This window comes from Cyprinodon tularosa, unplaced genomic scaffold, assembly GCF_016077235.1.
Source record: "Cyprinodon tularosa strain WSP-4 unplaced genomic scaffold, ASM1607723v1 ctg73, whole genome shotgun sequence".
Classification (NCBI taxonomy): domain Eukaryota; kingdom Metazoa; phylum Chordata; class Actinopteri; order Cyprinodontiformes; family Cyprinodontidae; genus Cyprinodon; species Cyprinodon tularosa.
Genome location: NW_024039485.1, coordinates 1326767 through 1350021, shown reverse-complemented (window position 1 = coordinate 1350021; position 23255 = coordinate 1326767). Strand labels below are relative to the sequence as shown.

General features: G+C 41.0%; 1 protein-coding gene across 2 annotated transcripts in view; it reads right to left on the bottom strand.

The window, feature by feature from the left end:
• Positions 1-18912, bottom strand: part of osbpl3b (oxysterol binding protein-like 3b) — a 61409-nt gene extending 42497 nt beyond the window's left edge. The window contains exon 1 of one of the 2 annotated variants that reach the window (XM_038269420.1): positions 18733-18912. The gene's annotated coding sequence lies outside the window, so the exon portion shown is untranslated. The remainder of the gene's footprint in view (positions 1-18732) is intronic. The other variant, XM_038269421.1, reaches the window with a different exon arrangement.
• Positions 18913-23255: the final 4343 nt, after the last annotated feature.

Below are 23255 nucleotides of genomic sequence, written 5' to 3'. Positions count from 1 at the left end.
TTCACACTCAAGATCAAATGCACCGTGTACTTACAGTGATGTATCGGCTCACAGGGGGGCAGCTTTGTTTGAAGCAGGAAGGTATGGTTGTTCATGTATGTTATCGAAGAGGGATACATTATGGAGGTTATTAAGGTTAACATGGTAACATGATAAAGTGTCATGCATATTGATGTCGAGATGAGTAAAATAAAAGACTTTAAGAAGCTTTGCTAGTTTACTGTCTCTTCTAGGTTTAGTGGCTCAGATAAAAACCACAGATGAACATACATGAGTTATAATACTCTCTTTAAACTGCATCAGAAAAAAAGGCTAAACGGTCTGTGCATGGCGTGAAATCCTATCTTTTGAATACTTGAGCCATGTGTGGGTGGGCAGTAGCTGCAATTGTTTTAGAATGATGAAACCAGCATGATACTTGGATAGCATCACCGTTTAACCAGCAAAATTTAACAGGCTCCCCAAAGTTTCTCAACTTGTGCGTTTACTCATCTCCTGTTGAGTAGTTTAACATGATTTAGTGTAGTCTGTAATTAACAAAACAGTAACATGTAATACAACCAAGGGAAGGTAAAGGATAGCACAAGACTCCCAACAGTAAGCTTGTAAGAAATCATTGAGTTAACACTGCTCCAGCAGATTTTCTGATCTTATTCTAATAAATAAATATAGGTTATAAGAAATCCTGGTGATGTATTTTTTAATTGGTCTATGATCTAACTTAGACTTTTTAAATGACAATCTACAGTTCAAGCAGCTGAAACAAGTTATTTAATTCAGATTCATTATATGGATGAGTCCTGAAAACTCCCACTTTTCGTTAGCAAACAGATTGTGTTCTTTGACACACTGTTGGATTAAAAAAACACAACATGATCTGTAAATGACTATATACCAGAATGAATGAAACACAATGCTAGAGTGCAGTGACATTAGAGCAGAAGTGGTCCCATCGATCCACTTACGTCCCGCTCCATCCTACCATCACTTGTGTACAGGACGCCAAGACACTTGAACTTCCCTGCTTGACACATAGACAAACCCTGACCAGCAGGAGCAATGCTCCTTCCTTTGGTTCCCAATGGCAACCACAGCATCTAAATCATGTCACAGACTCTGCCATATCAATATCAATGCATTTTTTGCACCATGTCTTTACACCCACAATGTTTACATTTGATCACTGCTGCATTTTTAGAAATGAAAATGTAATATGAAATTTTGTTTAGCATACACCCTGTGTATACAACATGACAATAAAAGTTGTCTAGGTGTCTATGAGAACTAACCTTGATGTGGTTGAGGGGTTTGAGTTCTCTCATGATCTTTAGTGTCCTGTCAACCAGGGCTTTGAAACATGATTGAGTCTGCTAAAGGTTAATGATTTCAATCAATGGATGACCATTACAACAGGACCTTGCCCACACTAGTGGGGCTGCAACATCCCTATGGAGTCAGAAAGTGGATTAGTAAGTGCACTGCTCAGTATTAGGAATCCTCCTCTATGTTTGCCTACTAATTGTAGGAGGAACACTGAGGATGAATTGGAAAGTGAAGAGTAACCTGTTTTCTAGTAATCTGCTGTGACACTGGTAAATCCACTGGAAACATACATTTTTCAGTGCATAAACTAATAGGTTTCCCAGAAAATGAATAATTTGTGACTAAGGAGACACCCTTGTGATCAAAGTTAGTGTGTGGTGTTGTCTTACATGTACAGGTGCTGGTCATAAAATTAGAATATCATGAAAAAGTAGATTGATTTCAGTAATTCCATTTAAAAAGTGAAACTTGTATATTATATTCATACATTACATACAAACTCATATATTTCAGATGCTTATTTTGTTTAATTTTGATGATTACAAATGACAACAAATGAAAATCTCAAATTCATCATATCAGAAAATTAGAATATTGTGAAAAGGTTCAAAATTGATGGCCCCTGGTGCCACACTCTAATCAGCTAATTAACTCAAACCACCTGCAAAAGCCTTTAAATGGTCTTTCAGTCTAGTTCTATAGGCTACACAATCATGGGGAAGACTGCTGACTTGACAGTTGTCCAAAAGACGACCATCGACACCTTGCACAAGGAGGGCAAGACACAAAAGGTCATCGCTAAAGAGGCTGGCTGTTCACAGAGCTCAGTGTCCAAGCACATTAATAGAGAGGCGAAGGGAAGGAAAAGATGTGGTCGAAAAAAGTGTACAAGCAAGAGAGATAACCGCACCCTGGAGAGGATTGTGAAACAAAACCCCTTCAAAAATGTGGGGGAGATTCACAAAGAGTGGACTGCAGCTGGAGTGAGTGCTTCAAGAACCACCACACACAGACGTATGAAAGACATGGGTTTCTGCTGTCGCATTCCTGGTGTCAAGCCACTCTTGAACCACAGACAGCGTCAGAAGCGTCTTGCCTGGGCTAAAGAGAAACAGGACTGGACTGCTGGTGAGTGGTCCAAAGTCATGTTCTCTGATGAAAGTAAATTTTGCATTTCCTTTGGAAATCAAGGTCCCAGAGTCTGGAGGAAAAGAAGAGAGGCACTTCATCCACGTTGCTTGAAGTCCAGTGTAAAGTTTCCACAGTCAGTGATGGTTTGGGGTGCCATGTCATCTGCTGGTGTTGGTCCATTGTGTTTTCTGAGGTCCAGGGTCAACGCAGCCACATACCAGGAAGGTTTAGAGCACTTCATGCTTCCTGCAGCTGACCAACTTTTTGGAGATGCAGATTTCATTTTCCAACAGGACTTGGCACCTGCACACAGTGCCAAAGCTACCAGTACCTGGTTGAAGGACCATGGTATCCCTGTTCTTAATTGGCCAGCAAACTCTCCTGACCTTAACCCCATAGAAAATCTATGGGGTATTGTGAAGAAGAAGATGCAATACACCAGACCCAACAATTCAGAAGAGCTAAAAGCCACTATTAGAGCAACCTGGGCTATCATAACAACTGAGCAGTGCCACAGACTGATCGACTCCATGCCACGCCGCATTGCTGCAGTAATACAGGCCAAAGGAGGCCCAACTAAATACTGAGTGCTGTACATGCTCATACTTTTCATGTTCATACTTTTCAGTTGGCCAACATTTCTATAAATCCTTTGTTTTTATTGGTCTTCAGTAATATTCTAATTTTCTGATATGATGAATTTGAGATTTTCATTTGTTGTCATTTGTAATAATCAAAATTAAACAAAATAAACATCTGAAATATATGAGTTTGTATGTAATGTATGAATATAATATACAAGTTTCACTTTTTAAATGGAATTACTGAAATCAATCTACTTTTTCATGATATTCTAATTTTATGACCAGCACCTGTAAACTTTGCAGGAATGTGTTTTAGAACTTCTGGTTTTGGACCTCTATGCATTTGGCTTGTTCTCCTCTTGATGAAAATGTCCTCTTTACTACGTTGCTTATAGATAGATAGATAGATAGATAGATAGATAGATAGATAGATAGATAGATAGATAGATAGATAGATAGATGTACTTTATTTATCCCAAGCTGGGAAATTGCAATGTAGCAGCAGCTTTACACATAGTGACAGTCACAACACAATAAGATAAGAAAAAAGTAAAAATAACATAACATCCATCCACACGTATTTACATTATAAGGGTAATTTACATAATAAGGGTAATTTACATAATAAGGGTGCAGTGAATTTTTTATTGTACAATGTGATGGCATATGGTAGGAAAGATTTCCTGTATCTACCATATGCCATCACATTGTACAATAAAAAATAAATTCAAAGATCTTTAATTAATATTTTAATATTCCAAAGATCTTTAATTGTCATAAACTTTAAAGCTCTCTTCCAGGGATGATGTACATTTTTTTTTTTCATTAAAATTCAAGTGAGAGACCTGTTAAGGAGTTCTGCAAATCACATCTTAATCACTCTTTAGGCTTCCTAACTTCACTGACATAAGCCAAAAGCCTTCCGGTCAATCTTGTCTACAGCTCTAGGTACAGATGTTCCTCTGTCTATCCACTATCTCCAGAGGCTGCAAGAGTACTGTAGTTCAGAAGCCCTGCAGGCTTTCAGGCCTCATTATGACGTGACTCACCAGATTGAGAGGCTTTCAGTTGAACCCCTCCCTCCCACCCCTGCAGTGCAGTCATTTTCGGAAATAGAGTCATAAGTTGTATAAATTACAGTACTTAATCTCCTATTAGCAGCAGATACGTGACACTGTTTCAGGGAGTTGTTGGGGATGAACTCTCATTTCTGAGACGGAGGAATTACAAGAGTGAAAACAAATTGTCTTTAAGAGTTTAGTATTTAGGAGCAAAAAAGAAATTATGCCTAAAGCAGTTCTAGAAGTAGATGCAACATAACATAATTTACAAGAATATCTTAAATTTAGTTTATATTTAAAAGAAAAGCATGGTTTATTGAGCTGCCTGTTTCATAAAGTAAACCAATGTTGGTGTAAAATAAAACACAGAAACTGTAGGTATAATTGTGTGTGAAAAACACATTCTAGCAGGCTATTTGACTTGGAGTCAGCTTTAAAGTGGATCCCTGCCTTGTGATAATGGCTCAATGAATGACACAGAAGAAAAATCAATGTTGATTTAATAACGCCTCAAAGGTCAAACATCTCTCTTAGTCTCTCTTTGGCCATTTAGCTTTGAAACAACTTGCTGTCAGGTGATAAACAAATTGTTTCTACATCTGCCGCACAGCTAATGTTGTGGAGATGTTATTAATGCACTAATGATCGTTTTTGACACCTGATTTATATCATTTTAAGGTTTCAGAATTTGGTAATAAGGGTGGAAAGTATAGCATCATCTCCCTCTAACCTGTGTTTATCTCCTTATCAGAAATTGTTGAGTTAATGCAAAACTCTTACTGAATTTATTGTTTTCCAAAATTTTCAACTCTCCTTGAACTTTGCCACATAAGGTGCTTTATTTGTCATAAATACAGGGCCCATACAATTAAATTTCAAAGATCAAAAGGAGGGTTTGCTTATGACAAAATAATGCTCATGTGTCTTCTATGTGAAATGCTGTTGTCATAGCCACATTTTCCCTTAGTTTATTCAGGGAAATGCCCCAAATGAGACAATAGTGAATACGAGACTTGCCGTTTTCTCCTTTCTTCCAAGAGTAAGAGCAAAAAAACTTGAATTTTAGACGTGAAAAAATAACCTATCAGTATCGTTCTACCTTAAACCTATACTGTGAATAGTTCAAGAGATACTAATTGGCAAAGCCCAGTAAGATTGCCGGTCATTGTTTCTCTTTAGTGAGGAACTCCCTTTTTTTATTTGCAGTCTTAAACTTACCATCATATTAACAGTAATATCATCATAACTCTGAGACACCAAGATAGGATTTTTTTTTTGTGAGGAAGAGAATAGTTTCTCAGAGGAAAATGAGGAGGTTAAAACAAAAATGAAGATTGAAACAGGCTGTTAGTATAGCATTCATCTTTAAACACCAGATAATGGAGCTGTAAACAAATAAGAAGGGAACACAACTTCTGTGATGTTGTGGGCGCAACGAGTGTCCTAATGCAGGGGCTTGTCTGGATTCTATTGGAAATCATTCAGATTACATTTTATTTATTTATTTTTTAATGATTTACTGAAGCTAGAAAGTTTTTATAAAAGCCCCTTCATCGCCATAAAAGCTAAAGCTCCAGCTAAAGTTGAACATAATCAATGTGTTGGGATCCTCAGGCTTGCCCACCAGAGGGCGCCGAGGATCCTCTTCTGCTCTCTTTTGTCTCTTTCTCTTAGGGCTGGAGTCACTGTCAGGTTCTGGAGATTACCCTCTGTCTCCAGAAGAGTGCGCCGTGGGTCCTCCTGAAGCTGAGCCTCTCACACACCTGTGGCTGATCTAGTAATCAGGAGGACCACAGTATTTAAGCTACCTTCAGACCTGGATTCTACGCCGCAGTGTTGATCTTAGTTGGTTGGCTTCCTGAGCCTCTGTTACAGAAGATTCTTTGTTATCTCTAGTGTGAGATCAGAATCTAATTCTTCCTTGTCTCTGCCTCACAGGAATCCTGTCTCTTTGTGAAGGCTCTGGATGAGCTTAACCTCCTGTCTCCTCGTGAAAGCTCTGGATGAGCTTAACCACCCGTCTCCTTGTGAAAACTCAGGATGAGCTTAACCTCCTGTTTCCCTGTGAAGCTCTGAAGAACTGTCTCTCTGGCAACCTGTCTCTGGCCTGCAGCTCTGGGAGAGTTGCATCATAGGAAGCCAGTCCCACGCCTGACGCTCTAGGAAAGTGAACCTGCTAATCTGCCCTGGTGAGCCAACCCAAGGATTCCTACGTGGATTTCCCCTGTTGTTCCCTACGGTGAGCTGGGAGCTCAGCCTGAAAGACTCTCCGTGTTTTCCCCTGCAGTGAGCTGGAAGCTCCAACCCAGGACTGCCATTCTAACCCTAAGCTAGCTATGCTTAGCCTCACATGAACTCTGTTACCTACCATCTCCCTTTTCCAGCTCAGACCCCAGTGAACCAGCCCCCCTGCCTGAATCAGTTCCAGTATTCATGTGCTTGTGTTCTAAATAAACTCTTTTGGACTTTTACCCAGTTCTCCCGTGTGTGTTCTGCATCTTGGGCTTGACTTAGAGAAAACCCATCATGACAGAACACTGCGGCCAAACACAAAGCCCAGCAGATCACCTCCGTCATTGCTCTGAGAAACAGGACTCCCCTACTCCTGATCACACTCAGTCCCTCCGTGAGTTAAAATCCCCGTTTGACTCAAAGAGAACACTCGTTTCAAGATCCCACAAGCTTCGTGGGAATCGCAAGATGGCGCCAGTTCAACTTCCGGTTCCGGATTCGTCACTTCCGGAAGTCCGTCCGTCACCTCCGAGTCAAGATGATAACCCTCCTTTCTGGTCTGAACTCATCCCATCGTTTTCGTCACCCGGTCCTCCTCTACCTGAGAGATTTTCTGGCAACCCAAGTAAGCTCAAGGGATTTCTATTTCAGTGTCGGTTATTTTTTAGTTTTCACGCTTCTAATTTTCGTTCTGATAAGGATAGGTTAGCCTTTATTATTTCTTTTTTGTCTGGTGAAGCCCTTGAATGGGCGGAGACCAAATTTCTGCTTAAAACCAGAACAAACTGCACACATGAAAGATTCATCCGAGAATTAGAAAAAACCTTTACTCAGTCCTCTTGTTTCTCCGTTTCTTCCAAGCTTCTGAACACCAAACAGGGTAATAGGTCCGTCGCTGAGTTCTCCTCCGAGTTCCTGAGTAGAGCAGCCGTTTCCGGGTGGAACGAGTCTGCGCTCCAAACCACTTATCTCTTAGCTTTAAACGAACCACTCAGAAATAAGCTATCATTTTACAATAAACCAACTAACCTTGAAGACCTCATAGAGCTAGCCATCAGATTAGACATCAAACTGCCAACTAGTCCCAGAGCCGTCTACCCTCAATCTCAGGATTCCAGTTTCCTTCGTCACCAGGTCAGTCTCAGCTCTAATTTACTCGATCGTCAGTTAGCTCCGTCTGTTAAAGAACTCAAAATCGGTCCACCAGTTACACGTCAAACAGCTAGAGATCCCCGTCAGCCTGTTCAGACACCCGAATCCGTCACCTTAGTTTCTAAACCTGTTTCCATGCCTGATTACCTAGCCTCTGAATCAGTAATCCATTCTGGAACCCTTATTTTTCAAACAGTCAGCCTCTTGCCAGAATCAGCCAGTAACCCTGTTAACTTGGCTCCAAAGACTCCGCGGCGTAAGAGAAGGCGTCGCCTTAAGCCAGCCCTGTGCTGTCCAGAGACCCCTGAGTTAGCCCTGTGCCCTCTTGAGACTCCTGAACTAATAGTTAGAGAGGCTTCAGACTTTAGTGTTGGTGAAGGAATGCCTCCAGGAGCCCCTCAGCAGAGGCCACAGATCGCCAAGAGCGCTCTACTGATGCCTTACGCCTCCTCAGAGACTGAACTCGAGCCTCCTTGGGTGGTCCCACCTACTCCTGAGGCTGAACCACAGTCGGTGATGTCTCCTGTTCCTGTGGTGGAGCCACAGTCGGTGGCCTCCCCAGTTCCTGAGGCTGAACCTCAGTCGGTGGTATCGCCTGCACCAGAGACTGAACCACATTCGGTGGTTCCGCATGTTCCTGTGGTGGAGTTGCTATCGGCGGGCTCCCCTGTTCCTGACCGGGAGCCGCAATCGGCGGGCTCCCCTGTTCCTGACCGGGAGCCGCAATCGGCGGGCTCCCCTGCTCCAAAGCCGCAGTCGGCGGTTTCCTCAGAGCCTCCTCCAGAGCCACAGCTGGCGGCTTCCACAGAGCCTCCTCCAGAGCCGCACTCGACGGTCTCCCCAGAGCCTCCTCCAGAGCCGCACTCGACGGTCTCCCCAGAGCCTCCTCCAGAGCCGCATTCGACGCTCTCCCCAGAGCCTCCTTTAGAGCCGCATTCGGCGGCCTCTTCAGAGCCTCCTCCAGAGCCACACTCGACGGTCTCTTCAGAGTCTCCTCCAGAGTCACTCTCGACGGTCTCCCCAGAGCCTCCCCCAGAACCGCAGTCGGCGGTCGCTACAGAGCCTGAGCGGCCGAGGAGGGGACGGGGTACCCCGTGGGGGTACCTGCTGAAGCTTGAGCGTCATCCTCCTGAGAAGCTGCTTCGCCTTCGGCCTCGCGGCAGACCTCCAGAGCGTCAGCTTCGCCTTCGGCCTCGCGGCAGACCTCCTGAGCATCAGCTTCACCTCCGGCCCTGTGGCGGACCCCCTGAGCGTCAGCTTCGCCTCCGGTCCCGCGGCAGACCCTCGGAGCATCATCTTCACCGTGGACCCCATGGCATACCCCCAGAGTATCAGCGTCGCCTTCAACCCCGCTGCCGGCCACCTAAGACTCTGCTCCGTTGCCGGATGGTAGACCGGTCTCCTGAACTTCATCCGTGTCTCCGGCCCGGCGGTGGTCCCCCTAAGACGCTGCCCCACCTTCATCTCAACGGTCGACATCCTGAGCAGCAACTACGCCTCCGCCGTCAGCCCCACAGCAAGCCACCTAAGACTGTGTCCTGCAGCCGGCCCCACGGCAGGCCACCTGAGACTGTGTCCTGCAGCCGGCCCCACGGCAGGCCACCTGAGACTGTGCCCTGCAGCCGGCCCCACGGCAGGCCACCTGAGACTGTGCCCTGCAGCCGGCCCCACGGCAGGCCACCTGAGACTGTGCCCTGCAGCCGGCCCCACGGCAGGCCACCTGAGACTGTGCCCTGCAGCCGGCCCCACGGCAGGCCACCTGAGACTGTGTCCTGCAGCCGGCCCCACGGCAGGCCACCAGAGACTGTGTCCCGCCGCCGGTCCCTCGGCCGGCCACCAGAGACTTTGCCCATGAGGGTTTTTGGGTTGTTTTTTGTTTTCTGGACTCTGTTTTTTGTTGTTTCTGGCCCTCCTCACCCTAGTGCCCCCTCCGCCCGCCCTTGGTGGGTTGTTTTTTGTTTTTTGGACTTTTTTTTCAGGGGGCGTCTGGAATCCGCCCTTGAGGGGGGGGCTCTGTTGGGATCCTCAGGCTTGCCCACCAGAGGGCGCCGAGGATCCTCTTCTGCTCTCTTTTGTCTCTTTCTCTTAGGGCTGGAGTCACTGTCAGGTTCTGGAGATTACCCTCTGCCTCCAGAAGAGTGCGCCGTGGGTCCTCCTGAAGCTGAGCCTCTCACACACCTGTGGCTGATCTAGTAATCAGGAGGACCACAGTATTTAAGCTACCTTCAGACCTGGATTCTACGCCGCAGTGTTGATCTTAGTTGGTTAGCTTCCTGAGCCTCTGTCACAGAAGATTCTTTGTTATCTCTAGTGTGAGATCAGAATCTAATTCTTCCTTGTCTCTGCCTCACAGGAATCCTGTCTCTTCGTGAAGGCTCTGGATGAGCTTAACCACCCGTCTCCTTGTGAAAGCTCAGGATGAGCTTAACCTCCTGTTTCCCTGTGAAGCTCTGAAGAACTGTCTCTCTGGCAACCTGTCTCTGGCCTGCAGCTCTGGGAGAGTTGCATCATAGGAAGCCAGTCCCACGCCTGACGCTCTAGGAAAGTGAACCTGCTAATCTGCCCTGGTGAGTCAACCCAAGGATTCCTACGTGGATTTCCCCTGTTGTTCCCTACGGTGAGCTGGGAGCTCAGCCTGAAAGACTCTCCGTGTTTTCCCCTGCAGTGAGCTGGAAGCTCCAACCCAGGACTGCCATTCTAACCCTAAGCTAGCTATGCTTAGCCTCACATGAACTCTGTTACCTACCATCTCCCTTTTCCAGCTCAGACCCCAGTGAACCAGCCCCCCTGCCTGAATCAGTTCCAGTATTCATGTGCTTGTGTTCTAAATAAACTCTTTTGGACTTTTACCCAGTTCTCCCGTGTGTGTTCTGCATCTTGGGCTTGACTTAGAGAAAACCCATCATGACACAATGTCCTTAACTGTTTTACTTTAAACTTACTAAACATGATTATTTAAAAACAAAAAACAGTGAAAAAGGTTTCCAAAGAAAAAACAACTCTGACAAGGCTTTAAGCATAATGGCTCCTTAAGGCATGATATCAAAGTCACATCTAACATAAATCTTACCAATCCTAATTACAGCATCATGGCTTTATTAATAAAGACTGTAAATTGTTAGCTTGGTTGGCCTGGCTGCAGTCCAAATCATTTTCTCTTCACATATTCTTTTCACATTTTGACAAACAAACTGAAGAGAAAGTCCACCTGGACGAACATTAACTCTTAAAAACTGAAAAAGAAAAGCATAAGATCTGAAGACAAAAAATTTATAAATACTAAGGTTGATTCAAAAGGAGTAAAAGTCACTTTATAACTTTTTCATTCAGTCAGTCTTTATGATTTTCAAAAAAGGAAATTATGCTTAAATTATTCAAAATAACTCTATCTCGTTAGTTTTTTTTTTAATTTCTGACTTCCCTGATTTGTGGAAGGCTTTGGTGCTTTACTAATTTCTATTGATAAATCTATCATCTTTATCTGTTACGATGGCAATATGGATGAGGGAGATCCTCGATGGAAGGCTGACATATCTTCAATTAAAGCATTTCAGTAGTTTCAATCATACATTTCCTGGTCATAATGGAATAGAAGATCTATTGAAAATAAATAAAATTTTAAGTGCTGTAGTAATACTGAAACACTATGTGTCAGTGTATATATGATGTATGCTGTATACATGCTGTATGACTGACATAGACTTCAACATGAGGCAAGTCTAGTCTGTATGGCATTCTGCTAGCTTTATTTGACCAGCCCAAAGCATAGCCCCATCGAATCAGTTAATAACAGAATAAAGATAAAATTTTTGTTACATTTTAGTTAAATTTTAGTTACAAAACTGGAATAAAAAACAAAAAGAGTGACTTTTTGATTCTAAGGCAGCTTCCACATTTTAAATGTTATGCTTTGATTATGAAAATATCATAAACAGATGAAACCATCACCAGTAATGAGCAGTGATTAGGAGCAGCATGAGAGCAGGGGACAGACATATTCAGATGCAATATTGCTCAAGCTGCTACTCCAATATATGATTGGACTTTCCTTCAAGGGGCGCAATTGGTTGAGAAGGATGAGTAACAACTCTTGTCTGATTCCCACTTAAGTTTCTGTTGTTAGTTACAACCATCTGTCTAGCATGTACTATAGAAGAAAATATTTTTTTCCCTCTTAAAGTATTTGGATTGCAACAAAAATGTCTATCTTCTTCCCAGAAAACTGAAGATATCAGTGGCAGAAAATTGTCAACACATTTCTCTCTAAAATTACTTTGCTTTCTTCAGCTAGTGGCAAAGGTCAAAAGAGCTAGAACATATTAAATCAGGAGGCTGAATCAAACAAAGAACTGGCTTAGTTCCAACATGAGATCCATTATTCAGCAGAACATCTCTTCACCAGACAGGGTTATTCTCACCAGCCCACAGTCCCCGCGGTTTTTCTTAAAGACATACACAGAAGGCTCACATCTGTTCCTGTGCTGGACTGAATACAAACTTCCATCCCAATTTTAAGATTCTTAGTCTGGAAAACATTGAACTCTATGTAATTTATCCCTTAAGCCAGTAATGCAACAATTAGTGCTCAACAACGAAATAAACATCTAATTAAACACCCTGAGGTTTACAAAATGGTAAAAAGTTTAAAGAGTGATAATGTGGCCTCAAATAGTGCATAGCGGGGTCTGATCACAGTGATCCAAGAGAGAAAAATACAAAGGATCAATGTTAACTTGCAGTTGATGATGTCTTCATTCATGTCTAAAACTGTAAGACAAATGGGAGATGTATCACACAGTGACGAACACCACACTGCATCCTGTTAAACAACCACATCCTTGTCATGCAGCCTCCCCTCTAGCCTCTGTTCTTCCTCTCTCTCTCTCTCTCTCTCTCTCTCTCTCTCTCTGGGTCTTCCTGGTGGCAGAGGTCCTCTTCTTTGTTACACAAACAGTGAGGGGGAAGCATGACAGCCTCATAACTCAACAGTAGCTCATCAGGATACAGGGGAGCTGCAGCTCAGCTCAGCAAACACTCACCTAAGAGCGGACAGGGGACAAGGAGCGGAATGAGACGTTGAAAAATGCACTTAATCTAGAAACATGGTGAGCTACCTGCAACTCTACAAGTTAAACATTGCAGGTCTGAAACAATAAAGCAGCACCATCTTAGCTTTAATTCTGATCTCTTTTAGAAATGAACTTGATGATACTTTTTTGTTAGAATGCACAAGACCAAAAAGGCAGAAAGACACACAAACAGGATACAGCATCTGCACTGCGACAAGCCATCTTGATGCCCTTGGAGTGGATTTGGATAATGGCAGAGTCTTTCACTGACATGCATTATGAAAGAATGAAGATTAAGTGTCTTATCTGATAGCTTATATTTTTATTGCAAGACTTCAATGAGTACTTTTTAAATAGTTTAGGAACAGTATGAACTGGAAAAGTGCAAAAGCTTTATCACTGGTATTTCTATATCTAATCTATCTATATCTTTCTATGTCTGTATATCTAAACAGCTTTTTTTAGTGAATGCCACATGGGTGTTGTAAACTATAGCCTTTCAAAGATTACAGCCTCTGGAAGTATAGTTTTAAGTTCAATCTGTGGCAAACTGTTCACTTTAATACTTTTGACCTGAGCAACAGAGCACCCAAAGGATAATTTTTTCCCCAGCGTTTCTATTGTCATTACACTGTCACAAGCACAGCGTAACAAAATTCTCTCTCTGAATTTAACCCATCCCCTTGGGGAGCAGTGGACTGCCATTGTGCGGCGCCAGGGAAGCAGTGTGGGGTTAAGAGTTTTTGCTCAGGGACCCAGAGTGGCAGTTCGTGGCAGTGGGGCTCAAAATCAGAACCTCAAGATTCCAAGTCCAAAGCCCCAACCCATAGGCCTCCACTCCCCAAAGCAGGCAGTAGAGTGAAGGGTCTTGCCTAAGGACCCACACTGGCAGCTCATTCCCACCATCTTGGATACAAACCCAGGCCTCCTGTTTGCAGGAAGGGTGACTTACCTTACCACTAAATTTTAAGTACCAAACCATTTTTTTTTTTTTTTTACCATTCTACTACATTTCCGTTATTTAAAGCCACACTTATGTGGCAAAGGCCTGTATTGCCATGGTTCATACTGACGCAAGAGAAAGTGGTTATTTTTTTTATTATATTTAAGATATTTGGTGATAAATACTTAGTCCAATCAAGGCAAAAATTAAGTTTAGTTATGAAAAAAGACATTCAGAGTTAGAAAGTCACAATTTAACTTAAATTAACTGGCCTTTTAGAGCTTAAAGGGATTTTTTTTTTCAAAAGAAAACTTAAGCTCCCTCTTTGACTTGAGCCGGACAGCTCAGAAATAAAACAGAAAACTCATAGTCACAAGGATTAAATCGCTTACAATCACTAAAAACCCAAAAACCCAAAACAGTGAGCAACACCTCACTTGCTGGTTATGGGAATAGACAACATGATTATGATCAGTATATATTGCTACTGAATTTAAAGTAGCATCAACATTCACCTCAAAATGCTGCAATGCTCAGAGCATTGCAAGGGTTTCTTTTGGTGGAATAGCTCATCTGATGAGTTTTGAACCTGACAAAATTTTTTCTGGTATCTTAGAAAATTTGCATGTTTTAAATCATACAATTTTTTTTTTTTACTTTGACATTCTCTGACACCACTAACCAACCAGCTATACTGTATTTGAATATTACATAAAGCATTTGAAGTTGATATTTTGAATGCACGTCCCTTGAGTTATTATTTTTTGGATTTTTGGCTTTGTGTCCTTTAACATTTATGATGCTATTTTCCAATTAACAAATAATAAGTCAATAAAAAATAGACAGCTAAAAAATGCATATTTTTCACCCCAAAGCACCCTTCAGCCTCTCCAAAGCCAAGAGAAGGCTGAAGAGACAAATTGCCTGTCATGTGACTTCACTTCATTCAATGTATTTATTATTAAACTGATATTATTCTCTGTACAAATAGCCCAAAGAACAAAAAATATACTTGCAAACCTGGCTTTGAATAGCGCATGATTAATAATAGATCAAATAATGTAGTTCCTTTAGTGCATATTTCAAATCACATGAATATATTTCAAAATGCAACCAATTTGCTACTTTACGTAGTCCTTCTGCCCATGCAAGGAGAGAACTAACACCTACCACATGCTAAGTTCAGCTGTTAAGTTGTTTTTTTAATCCTCTTTCTGCATTATTCACCTTTTACTTGGCAGATATTCAAAGGACTGTGGAGCATAGCAGTGCATACCTCTGTATAATTCAAAATGGTGTGCCTGAATAGCTAAAAGCATTTGTCCTTTGCAGCTTGTTTCTACATCCTCTTTTATCTCTGTTCTGTTAATAAATATCTAGCTTAAAAAAAGAGAGTGCAATCTGTAGCACCAAGAATTCACAGGGTGAGAACAACACACAGCAGGTGACCCACAAAGCTACAGAAAGTCCTCCTAGACTGAGACTAAAAATAAACAGTGAAGGCACATATAAAGTAACAGTGAAGTCAGACTATTGATATGTCATGTTCTGATGTAGAAATATAACTACTCGAAATCTCATTCCAGAATTACACTGCTTAAGGTGGCTACAGGTTGGAGAAGTTAAGTCCACACAAAAAATATCAGGATTCAGGAATAAAGAACATCACAGGCTTAAAGCAGATGGATGATCAGACAGATGGAAGTCTGGAGAGAGCAAATGAACTGATTAAATTCTTCAACAGGTTCAATTCAGGAACAAGCTCAGCATTTTTCTCTCCTGCCCGCAGTCACATGAACATCCTGCCTTCCTTTGCCATTGACTCTCCTGTTTCTATGAGTTTGTTTTCATCCAAATCAGATGATGACTCTGCTCCCTCCACTTTTCACCTTTCTGTCCCTAGAAGTCAAATGTAGATGCAACTGGAGAGACTGAATCACAATCGTAATAACCATCAGGTCCTTATGGTGTCAGCCCCAGAGTCCTGAAGGCATGTGCAGAGAAGCTCAATGGGATTCTATAGCACCTCTTCACCGTTAGTTTGACCCAGAATAATTCTTAATGAAGAAGAAGATCATGGACAACAGTGAGCATCCTCTTCAGAAGACTTTTATACAACAAAGTATCTTAAGTCAGAGGCTTCTCCAAATCTGGTGTACGACAGACGATACAGCAGATCCTTCCCTGACTACAGCTATCAACACCTACGACAACCCGATGAAAAAAAAACAAAAACCCTGTGAGTTACTGCAACATTTAATTTCCATTTGGGATTAATAAAGTATGTTTGAATGAAATTCGACTGAATTTCTCTTTTACAGCATTCTTCAGATTCTGTTGATTCATTTTCTGCAAAACCCTCAAGTTGTCTGTTCAACTTGATGCTGGGATAAGGAGAGAAAAACCTCTGGGATGAGAGCAGGTGGGGGATCTAAAAATGTGTCATACAACATGAGCTTTATCACAATTTGTCGCGTTATAAAAATATTTGGATCTTATAGGTTAAATGAAGCACTGGATAAATAAAGAGTAAACCTATCGAGATGGACCAAAGGCTTTAGTACATATATTTGAGGGGAGATTTTTAAACTCAGAAAGGAAAGAAGCCTGTTTGACAGTTAATGGCAGATTTTCCACCATTTTTGGGGTGGCTATAGCTGCTTCTAAACCATGACATTGTAGCCCCAGCTTTGTGGTTAGGGTTCCTTGTGTCTGCTAGAGAAAGGACAGAAACCCCAAAGTACGATTCTTCCTCTAACATATTCTACTATGGAGATCATATGTTGATGATCAGTGTTGGTTTTTCACCGTAAACACTATTTTACATCCTGTCTAAAAAAAATATTCACAATATTTCTTTAAACCTTTTAAAATCATCAGTTATGCACCATTGTGCATGTGTCGACCTATTACAACCTTTCTATAGATTACATCAGTTTTTGTTGAAACGTGTAATAGGGAAAAAGCTAATATATATATATATAGATAAATACCCTTCTCCTGAGGCACACTTTTCCTCTGAATAACAAAAAACATGTCCTGAAGTCCACAACATGTCTGAACAGAAACAACACCTGGTAAGCCCCCCCTGTTGACACAAAGCCCAAGACTGCGGTGGGGATTCTACACAATTAATAACTTAGTAACAGCACCACAAACACCTCCGTATACAGATTAGTCACATTTTTCACAGTCTCAGATTTATAGTGCTCTAGTCATGTACTATGGCTTTAATTTTTTTTTTTACACTAGCAGCATACTGCATTTGCTATACTAACCAGATTTCCAATTAGATTAATGTGCCCTGTTGGCTTATTACACTAACCTTATATATTTTACACTTTCTTTATGCTTGATTGTTTTGTAAACTAATTTCATTGTATAGTCGAACCACGAGACGGGGGGTACAATATTGAGCTTACATGCAATGAATGAACAGGGAAGTAATAGTGAAGCAAGTCAGCAAATCCCAGCAGAGGTATGAAAAGAAAGAGAAAACGTCCAAGACCAAGTGTGAAAACGTGCAAAGAAATGTCTGATGCCAAGAAATACAAGACTTGAGTAGTGTTCATTGTGTAAAATGAACATTTCTGTTCACTTAAGTTGAGCTAAAGCTGCAGAAGCCTTTAGATTTCCCTGACAGGTTGATGGAGGTGTAAGTACTGACAGCAGATGATGCACAACAATGTTTCTCCCTGTTGCAAAAAAGTATTTCAGAATCAAAAATGACTAAGTAAATACTATCAGGAATGACACTTGGCATATATTCCTTTAATTGAAGATTAATTAAATTTTTTGGTGTTTGGTGTTTTTTGGTTTGTAATAGGGAGGATTTTTTTAATGGCTTATGAATGATTTGAACCTTTTTATATTGAAAGATTCTGTTTAAATATACCAGTTCTGCTCTTCTCTGATTTGGTACGGTTTATATAATCAGGCTTTAGATCATAATCATGAGCCATAGATTTTCCAACATGCTTGAGGTATAGGGCTATGCCAGATGTTTAATGTTGGGCTGTTATAGCCATCTTAAAATCAGTTTTAACAACAATTCAGTATTATTTCATTGTCTGGAATTTCAATTATGATCAGGTTTTAGACATCTGACACAGCTGTCACTCACAGATGACTGCACTGTGATGAACTGGGCCAATCTAGAACACCATAAGACCTTCAAATATGATTTGCAGGCATCCTTGTGGATGAGCTAAGTGTCATCTGGAGAAACCTCATGGACTGAGCTACCTTGTTATGACGAAGTGAAGAATGTTTGGTAGGAACAACATAAGGCTTTTGAACTAAGAAGAAAAGCTGCAAGATCTTGAGCATGGTGGTGGCACCATAGTGCTGTGGGTTTGTTGTGCTGTCACTGGTACTTTGAACACAGTGGATAACATAATCAGATTTACAGGTAGTTAAATCTAGTTAGAAATGTAAGGGTTATGCTTAAAAGCCGAGTCCATACAAGTTCAGGTAAGACTGAAGTGCACTTTGCTAAGGCATATTTTATCGGGTAAAAGCAAGCTTGTTGTGATTCTGTCATTTAGCTATAAAACAGCTCAAACAAAATAATAGACAAATGGTTCAAAATACATGATTTAAATCCGTGAATATAAATTTCACTCCCATTCATGATGAGCCTACCCCAACTTTGCAACCAAACTATATGTCATCATTGTTCATTTACACAAAAACAGTGAGTGTTGTCAGAGCATTACTAAATTCCTCCCTAAACTTACTGTGAGCTGTAACACAATTCTTAAGGTAAATCCTACTTTTATCATTGAACAATATGCAACAAAGATGAGATGCTGAACCATGATAAGATCTCTGTACATTCACCATCACACACACCTACATCCTCAGCATGAAATAAGCTCACACTGAGACAGGTTCTCTATTTTTGCCATGTGAGTTTACATTGATAATCTCTTTTGAACTGTTTTAGGGTTTATATTGGAAACAACAGACTGTCCTCTGTCATCCCACACTTCATGTCTTCATTTTATTCGGATGACAAAATATCTGAAGCTTGGGAAACAGTTTCCATGAAGATTTGCTATAATTTTGCTTACCTCAAACCTTTAATTATGACTTTGTTTGACTTCCAAGCTTTACTGTTAGAACTTGTGGATTTTACAGATGCCATGAAAACTGTACTTTATCTATATACAGAAAATATTTATAAAAGAGGGAGATTTAAAAAAAAAAAAAGTAAAAATAGTGACCTCACTTACTTTGAAAGTCCAAATGGAAACATTGGGTCCGATGGGGTACATCAAATTGAAGCCATCAAATAAATTACCAGGCGAAAATTACAGTCTGAACAAAACAGCCTTCTGGTGTAACATGCGCTCACAAGCAGCGCTCCTTCACTCTGAACGCATCAAAGTCTCCAGCGCTGCGGGCAGGAAGCAGCTGCAGCGTGACGAAGGGAGACCAGCTCCTATTAAATCAAGTACATTCAAAGGGGGCGGGGCTTGCATCTCGGACAGCATCTTTTCCATGACATCCACAAAATGACCCCCCATCCCCACCCCAAAAAAAAAAAAAAAAAAAAAAAACAGATCAAACAGCAGAGGGCAAACAACAAAACAGAACAATTTCAGTTGCCAATTATTTAAGAGGGAGAATATTAAACATATTAAACCTTTGATATTACACTTCAATAACTATAAGGTAATTGTAATCATTTGACCTTATTAAAAACAATATCATAAACTGAATTTGTGATTGTGACGATGTCAAAATTGCAAGGTGGAATTAAAGATTATGTTGTGCTGCCACCTGCTGAACTGATATACGATTTACAATGTTTCAGAAATGCTTTCAATTTATCAGAATCAGAATCAGATATACTTTAAAAATCCTGGAGGGAAATTACTTTTTTTACACGCTCCAGATATACAAACATATAAACCACACAAAATAATATAAATACGAATATATACATAGGGCCGGATTTATCAAGATCCAATTTTGCGTGCAGTAACTTGCGCTCGCAAACTGGAATTTTGCGCGAGGGGCTGAACCATGGTTTGCGGGTGATTTAACAAGAGTGATTGAGTAACTGGTGGCAGGTGCAAAACTGTTGGAGACGCCCTATTTAAATGATGGTTTTGCGCGTTTTGTGGTTTGCGGCAAAGTAGTTTGTAGTTTGTACAAAGTAGTGCATTAAGAAATTGTAATCTTACAGTGACACCCAACAAAAAAAAAAAAAAAAAAAAAAAAAAAAAAAAAAAAAAATATATATATATATATATATATATATATATATATATATATATATATATATATATATATATATATATATATATATATATATATATATATATATATATATATATTATATTATATATATAAAGAAAAAAACTTTGCCAACCTTTATTCCCTAAGGTGGTATGTGGCTGAATTTCTACTTCACTGCAGGAAAAAAAAAAAAAAAAAAAAAACAGGTGTTTTGTATTGGCCTGTAGAAAAATGCACATACCAAATGGCTCACGAGAAGTGACTGCGGATGAGATTACTGCGCGCACGCATCCCTGCAGCATTTGGCACGTTGCTCCACAGGCGCAGGGGGAGAACCCCGACCCCGTCGGACAGCACTTCGGACAGCTCTTCTGAAAAAACGACATTGGGAGATCCCAGCTCTCGCTGCAACCGTACCCTGGAATGACCCAGATGTAATAAAAGTGCAATGTTGCAAGGAGTTTTGTGATATCTGGTATTGCGTGGGTCCTCCTTGTGGCTGGCTCCAAATCCATTCGGAGTTCCCCCAACAGCTCCAGAATGGCAATGCTGGATAAACGATATGTTTTGATGATCGTTTCCTCCTTCATTGCGAAAATATTTACACGGAGTGAAAAAATGCGTTCTCTGCGTCTCCTTGCTTCATTTCCATGTCTCCTTCTTGCGACAATAACCGCTGCCATGTGTGCGCAATTACGCATACAGACCATTTGCACCTTCTTTTGAAACGTGTTAAATATAGAGTCAGATACCGTTAGCAAAATTGCTTTCAGGTTTAATAAATCACTTTGCGAGCGCTAAATTAATATATTTACATGTTCTCCTCCCACAAGACGCACTTTTGCGTGTAAACGTCCCATATTGCATATTCATTGCAGAAAAAGTACTAAATGGATAAGAGGCGCTATTTAGCACGTTTTAAAGACCAAATCCTTTTAGCACGCTGTTGATAGATCAGTTTGTACATTTTTTAGCGTGCGCAGTGAAATAGCTCACGTTTTTATACACGCAAACCTTTGATAGATCCGGCCCATAATGTATATAACTGTATATATATATCTATACATGTATATATATGCATATGCATAACTATAAATCCACTAACGTAATAGTTACATGTGACGCTGTGCAAAAACAGTGCAGGAATGAATAAATGTCAATTACAGATGGGCGGGGGATGTCTGAATCACTTCAGGGACGCGTTGTAAGTGATTGGTGACCAAAGACACGAATGATTTCCTGTGGCAAGATATCTAGATACCCCCCCCCCCCCCCCCCCCCCCAAAAAAAAAAAAAAAAAAATCATACAATCACTTCTTTTCTAAATAAAAAACGAAAATATAAAACATACAATGGGGAAAAAAATACATACAAAATTATTCTATTTTTTCATGTGCTAAAACAGGCAAATCAAAACAATTTAGGTATCTCTCCTCTTTGGAGACCCCATTTCCAGCACTTGTCTGCAGTCAAAAACAGGCTATGTCCAATTTTCTGTGAAGCCTGATATTTTTTGAAGTCTTGATGGGAGTAAAGAGAGATTTTTTTCTTTCCTGGCAGCTGGCTTTGATTCTCAAGGACTAACTGCTATAGAAAAAAGATACCTTTTACGTAAGTCTGTTTGGCTGCAACAGATTAAGTGCAAAAGAGCATTTTTTTTTCACTCTCACACTTTTATTACAGCAAGTTTGAAGGTTGCTACAGCACCAGTGATATGTGGAACAAAAGAGCTGGATTCCATAACAACGGCATACAGCACAGCTTTCTGAGATTTGCTTGGTTTCATTTTGTATGAAAAAAGGGCCTTGTTCATTTATTTCTTTTCACCCATGTTAAAAATAAATTATAACAACTATGTGCTTAAACCACAAGAAGAAATCTCATTTAATGGATCCAGAGGCTTTTACATTCTTTGTCACAAAGGCAAAACATTTTGTAAGGATTCCCAAAAAAATAAAGTGCATTTTTCTGTCAGGCCTTTTAAGTTATGCACAAAGCTTTTGCACACTTAGGTTTTTACGCCCTCAAATCTAAAACTATTTGGTTTCTATTTTATCTTACAAATGAGGACAAGGTAGTGTATTTTTCTCAAATGCAAGGATAATAAAACATGTTTTTTCTTCTATTTTAGGAAATATGGTCCAGTTATGTCTCATTTAACGTGTCATGTAATCCGACCCTGATTACAGTTATTTTGTAAAGGGCTCCAAGATGTATTATTAAAAAAACAAAAAACAGCAATAGCAGTAGCAATATTTCCAAAACAAGATAAGATGTATACATCTATGAGTATTTCGACCACATCATCCTTTTCATACATGTTGTCCCACTCCAAGTTCTATAGGCTTGAAAGCCAACTACCAATTATGTAAATCAGGTGGTGTGCGTCTCTGTAATGAAAAGGGGTGTGGCCTAATGACATCAACACCCTATATAAGGTGTGCTTAATTATTAGGCAACTTCCTTTCCTCTGGCAAAATGGGTCAGAAAAGAGATTTGACAGACTCTGAAAAGTCAAATATTGTCAGATGTCTTTCAGAGGGGTGCAGCAGTTTGGAAATTGACAAGCTTTTGAAGAAGGAGCATTGCACAATCAAGCGGTTCATGGCAAATAGCCAACAGGGGCGCAAGAAGCGTGTTGAAAAAAGAAGACGCAAAATAACTCCCCATGAATTCTGAAGGATCAAGGGTGAAGCTGCCAGGAAGCCATTAGCCTCCAGGTGTGCCATATTTCAGAGCTGCAACATGTCTGGAGTGCCGAGAAGCAGAAGATGCTCAATACTCAGGGCCCTGGCCAAGGTAAGGAAAGCCGAAAAAAGGCCACCTTAGAACAAGACACACAAGACAAAACGTCAAGAATGGGCCAAGAAATACCTGAAGAATGTTTGCTCCAAGGTGTTTTGGTCTGATGAAACGAGAGTGAGTCTGGGTGGGCCAGATGGATGGGCACCAGGCTGGATCAGTAAAGGGCAGCAAGTTCCTTATCGACTCAGACGCCAGCAAGGTGGAGGTTGGGTACTGGTATGGACTGGTATCATCACAGATGAGCTTGTGGGACCTTTTCGGGTTGATGATGGAGTCAAGCTCAACTCCCAGACCTACTGCCAGTTTCTGGAAGACACCTTCTTCAAACAGTGGCACCAGAAGAAGTCGCCATCATTCAAGAAAAAGCATGATATTCATGCAGGACAATGCTCCGTCACACGCATCAAAATACGTGGCTGGCCAGAAAAAGTGTAAAAGGAGAAAAAAATAATGACATGGCCCCCTTGTTCACCTGATCTGAACCCCATCGAGAACCTGTGGTCCTTCAAGAAATGTGAGATCTACAGGGAGAGAAAACAGTCCACCTCTCTGAACAGTGTCTGGGAGGCTGTGGTGGCTGCTGCAGGCAATGTGGATCGCAAACAGATCAAGACACTGAAAGAACCTATGGATAGAAGGCTTTTGTGCATCATGGTGAAGAAAGGTGGCTATATTGGTCTCTGATATGTTTTTTGTTTGTTTGTTT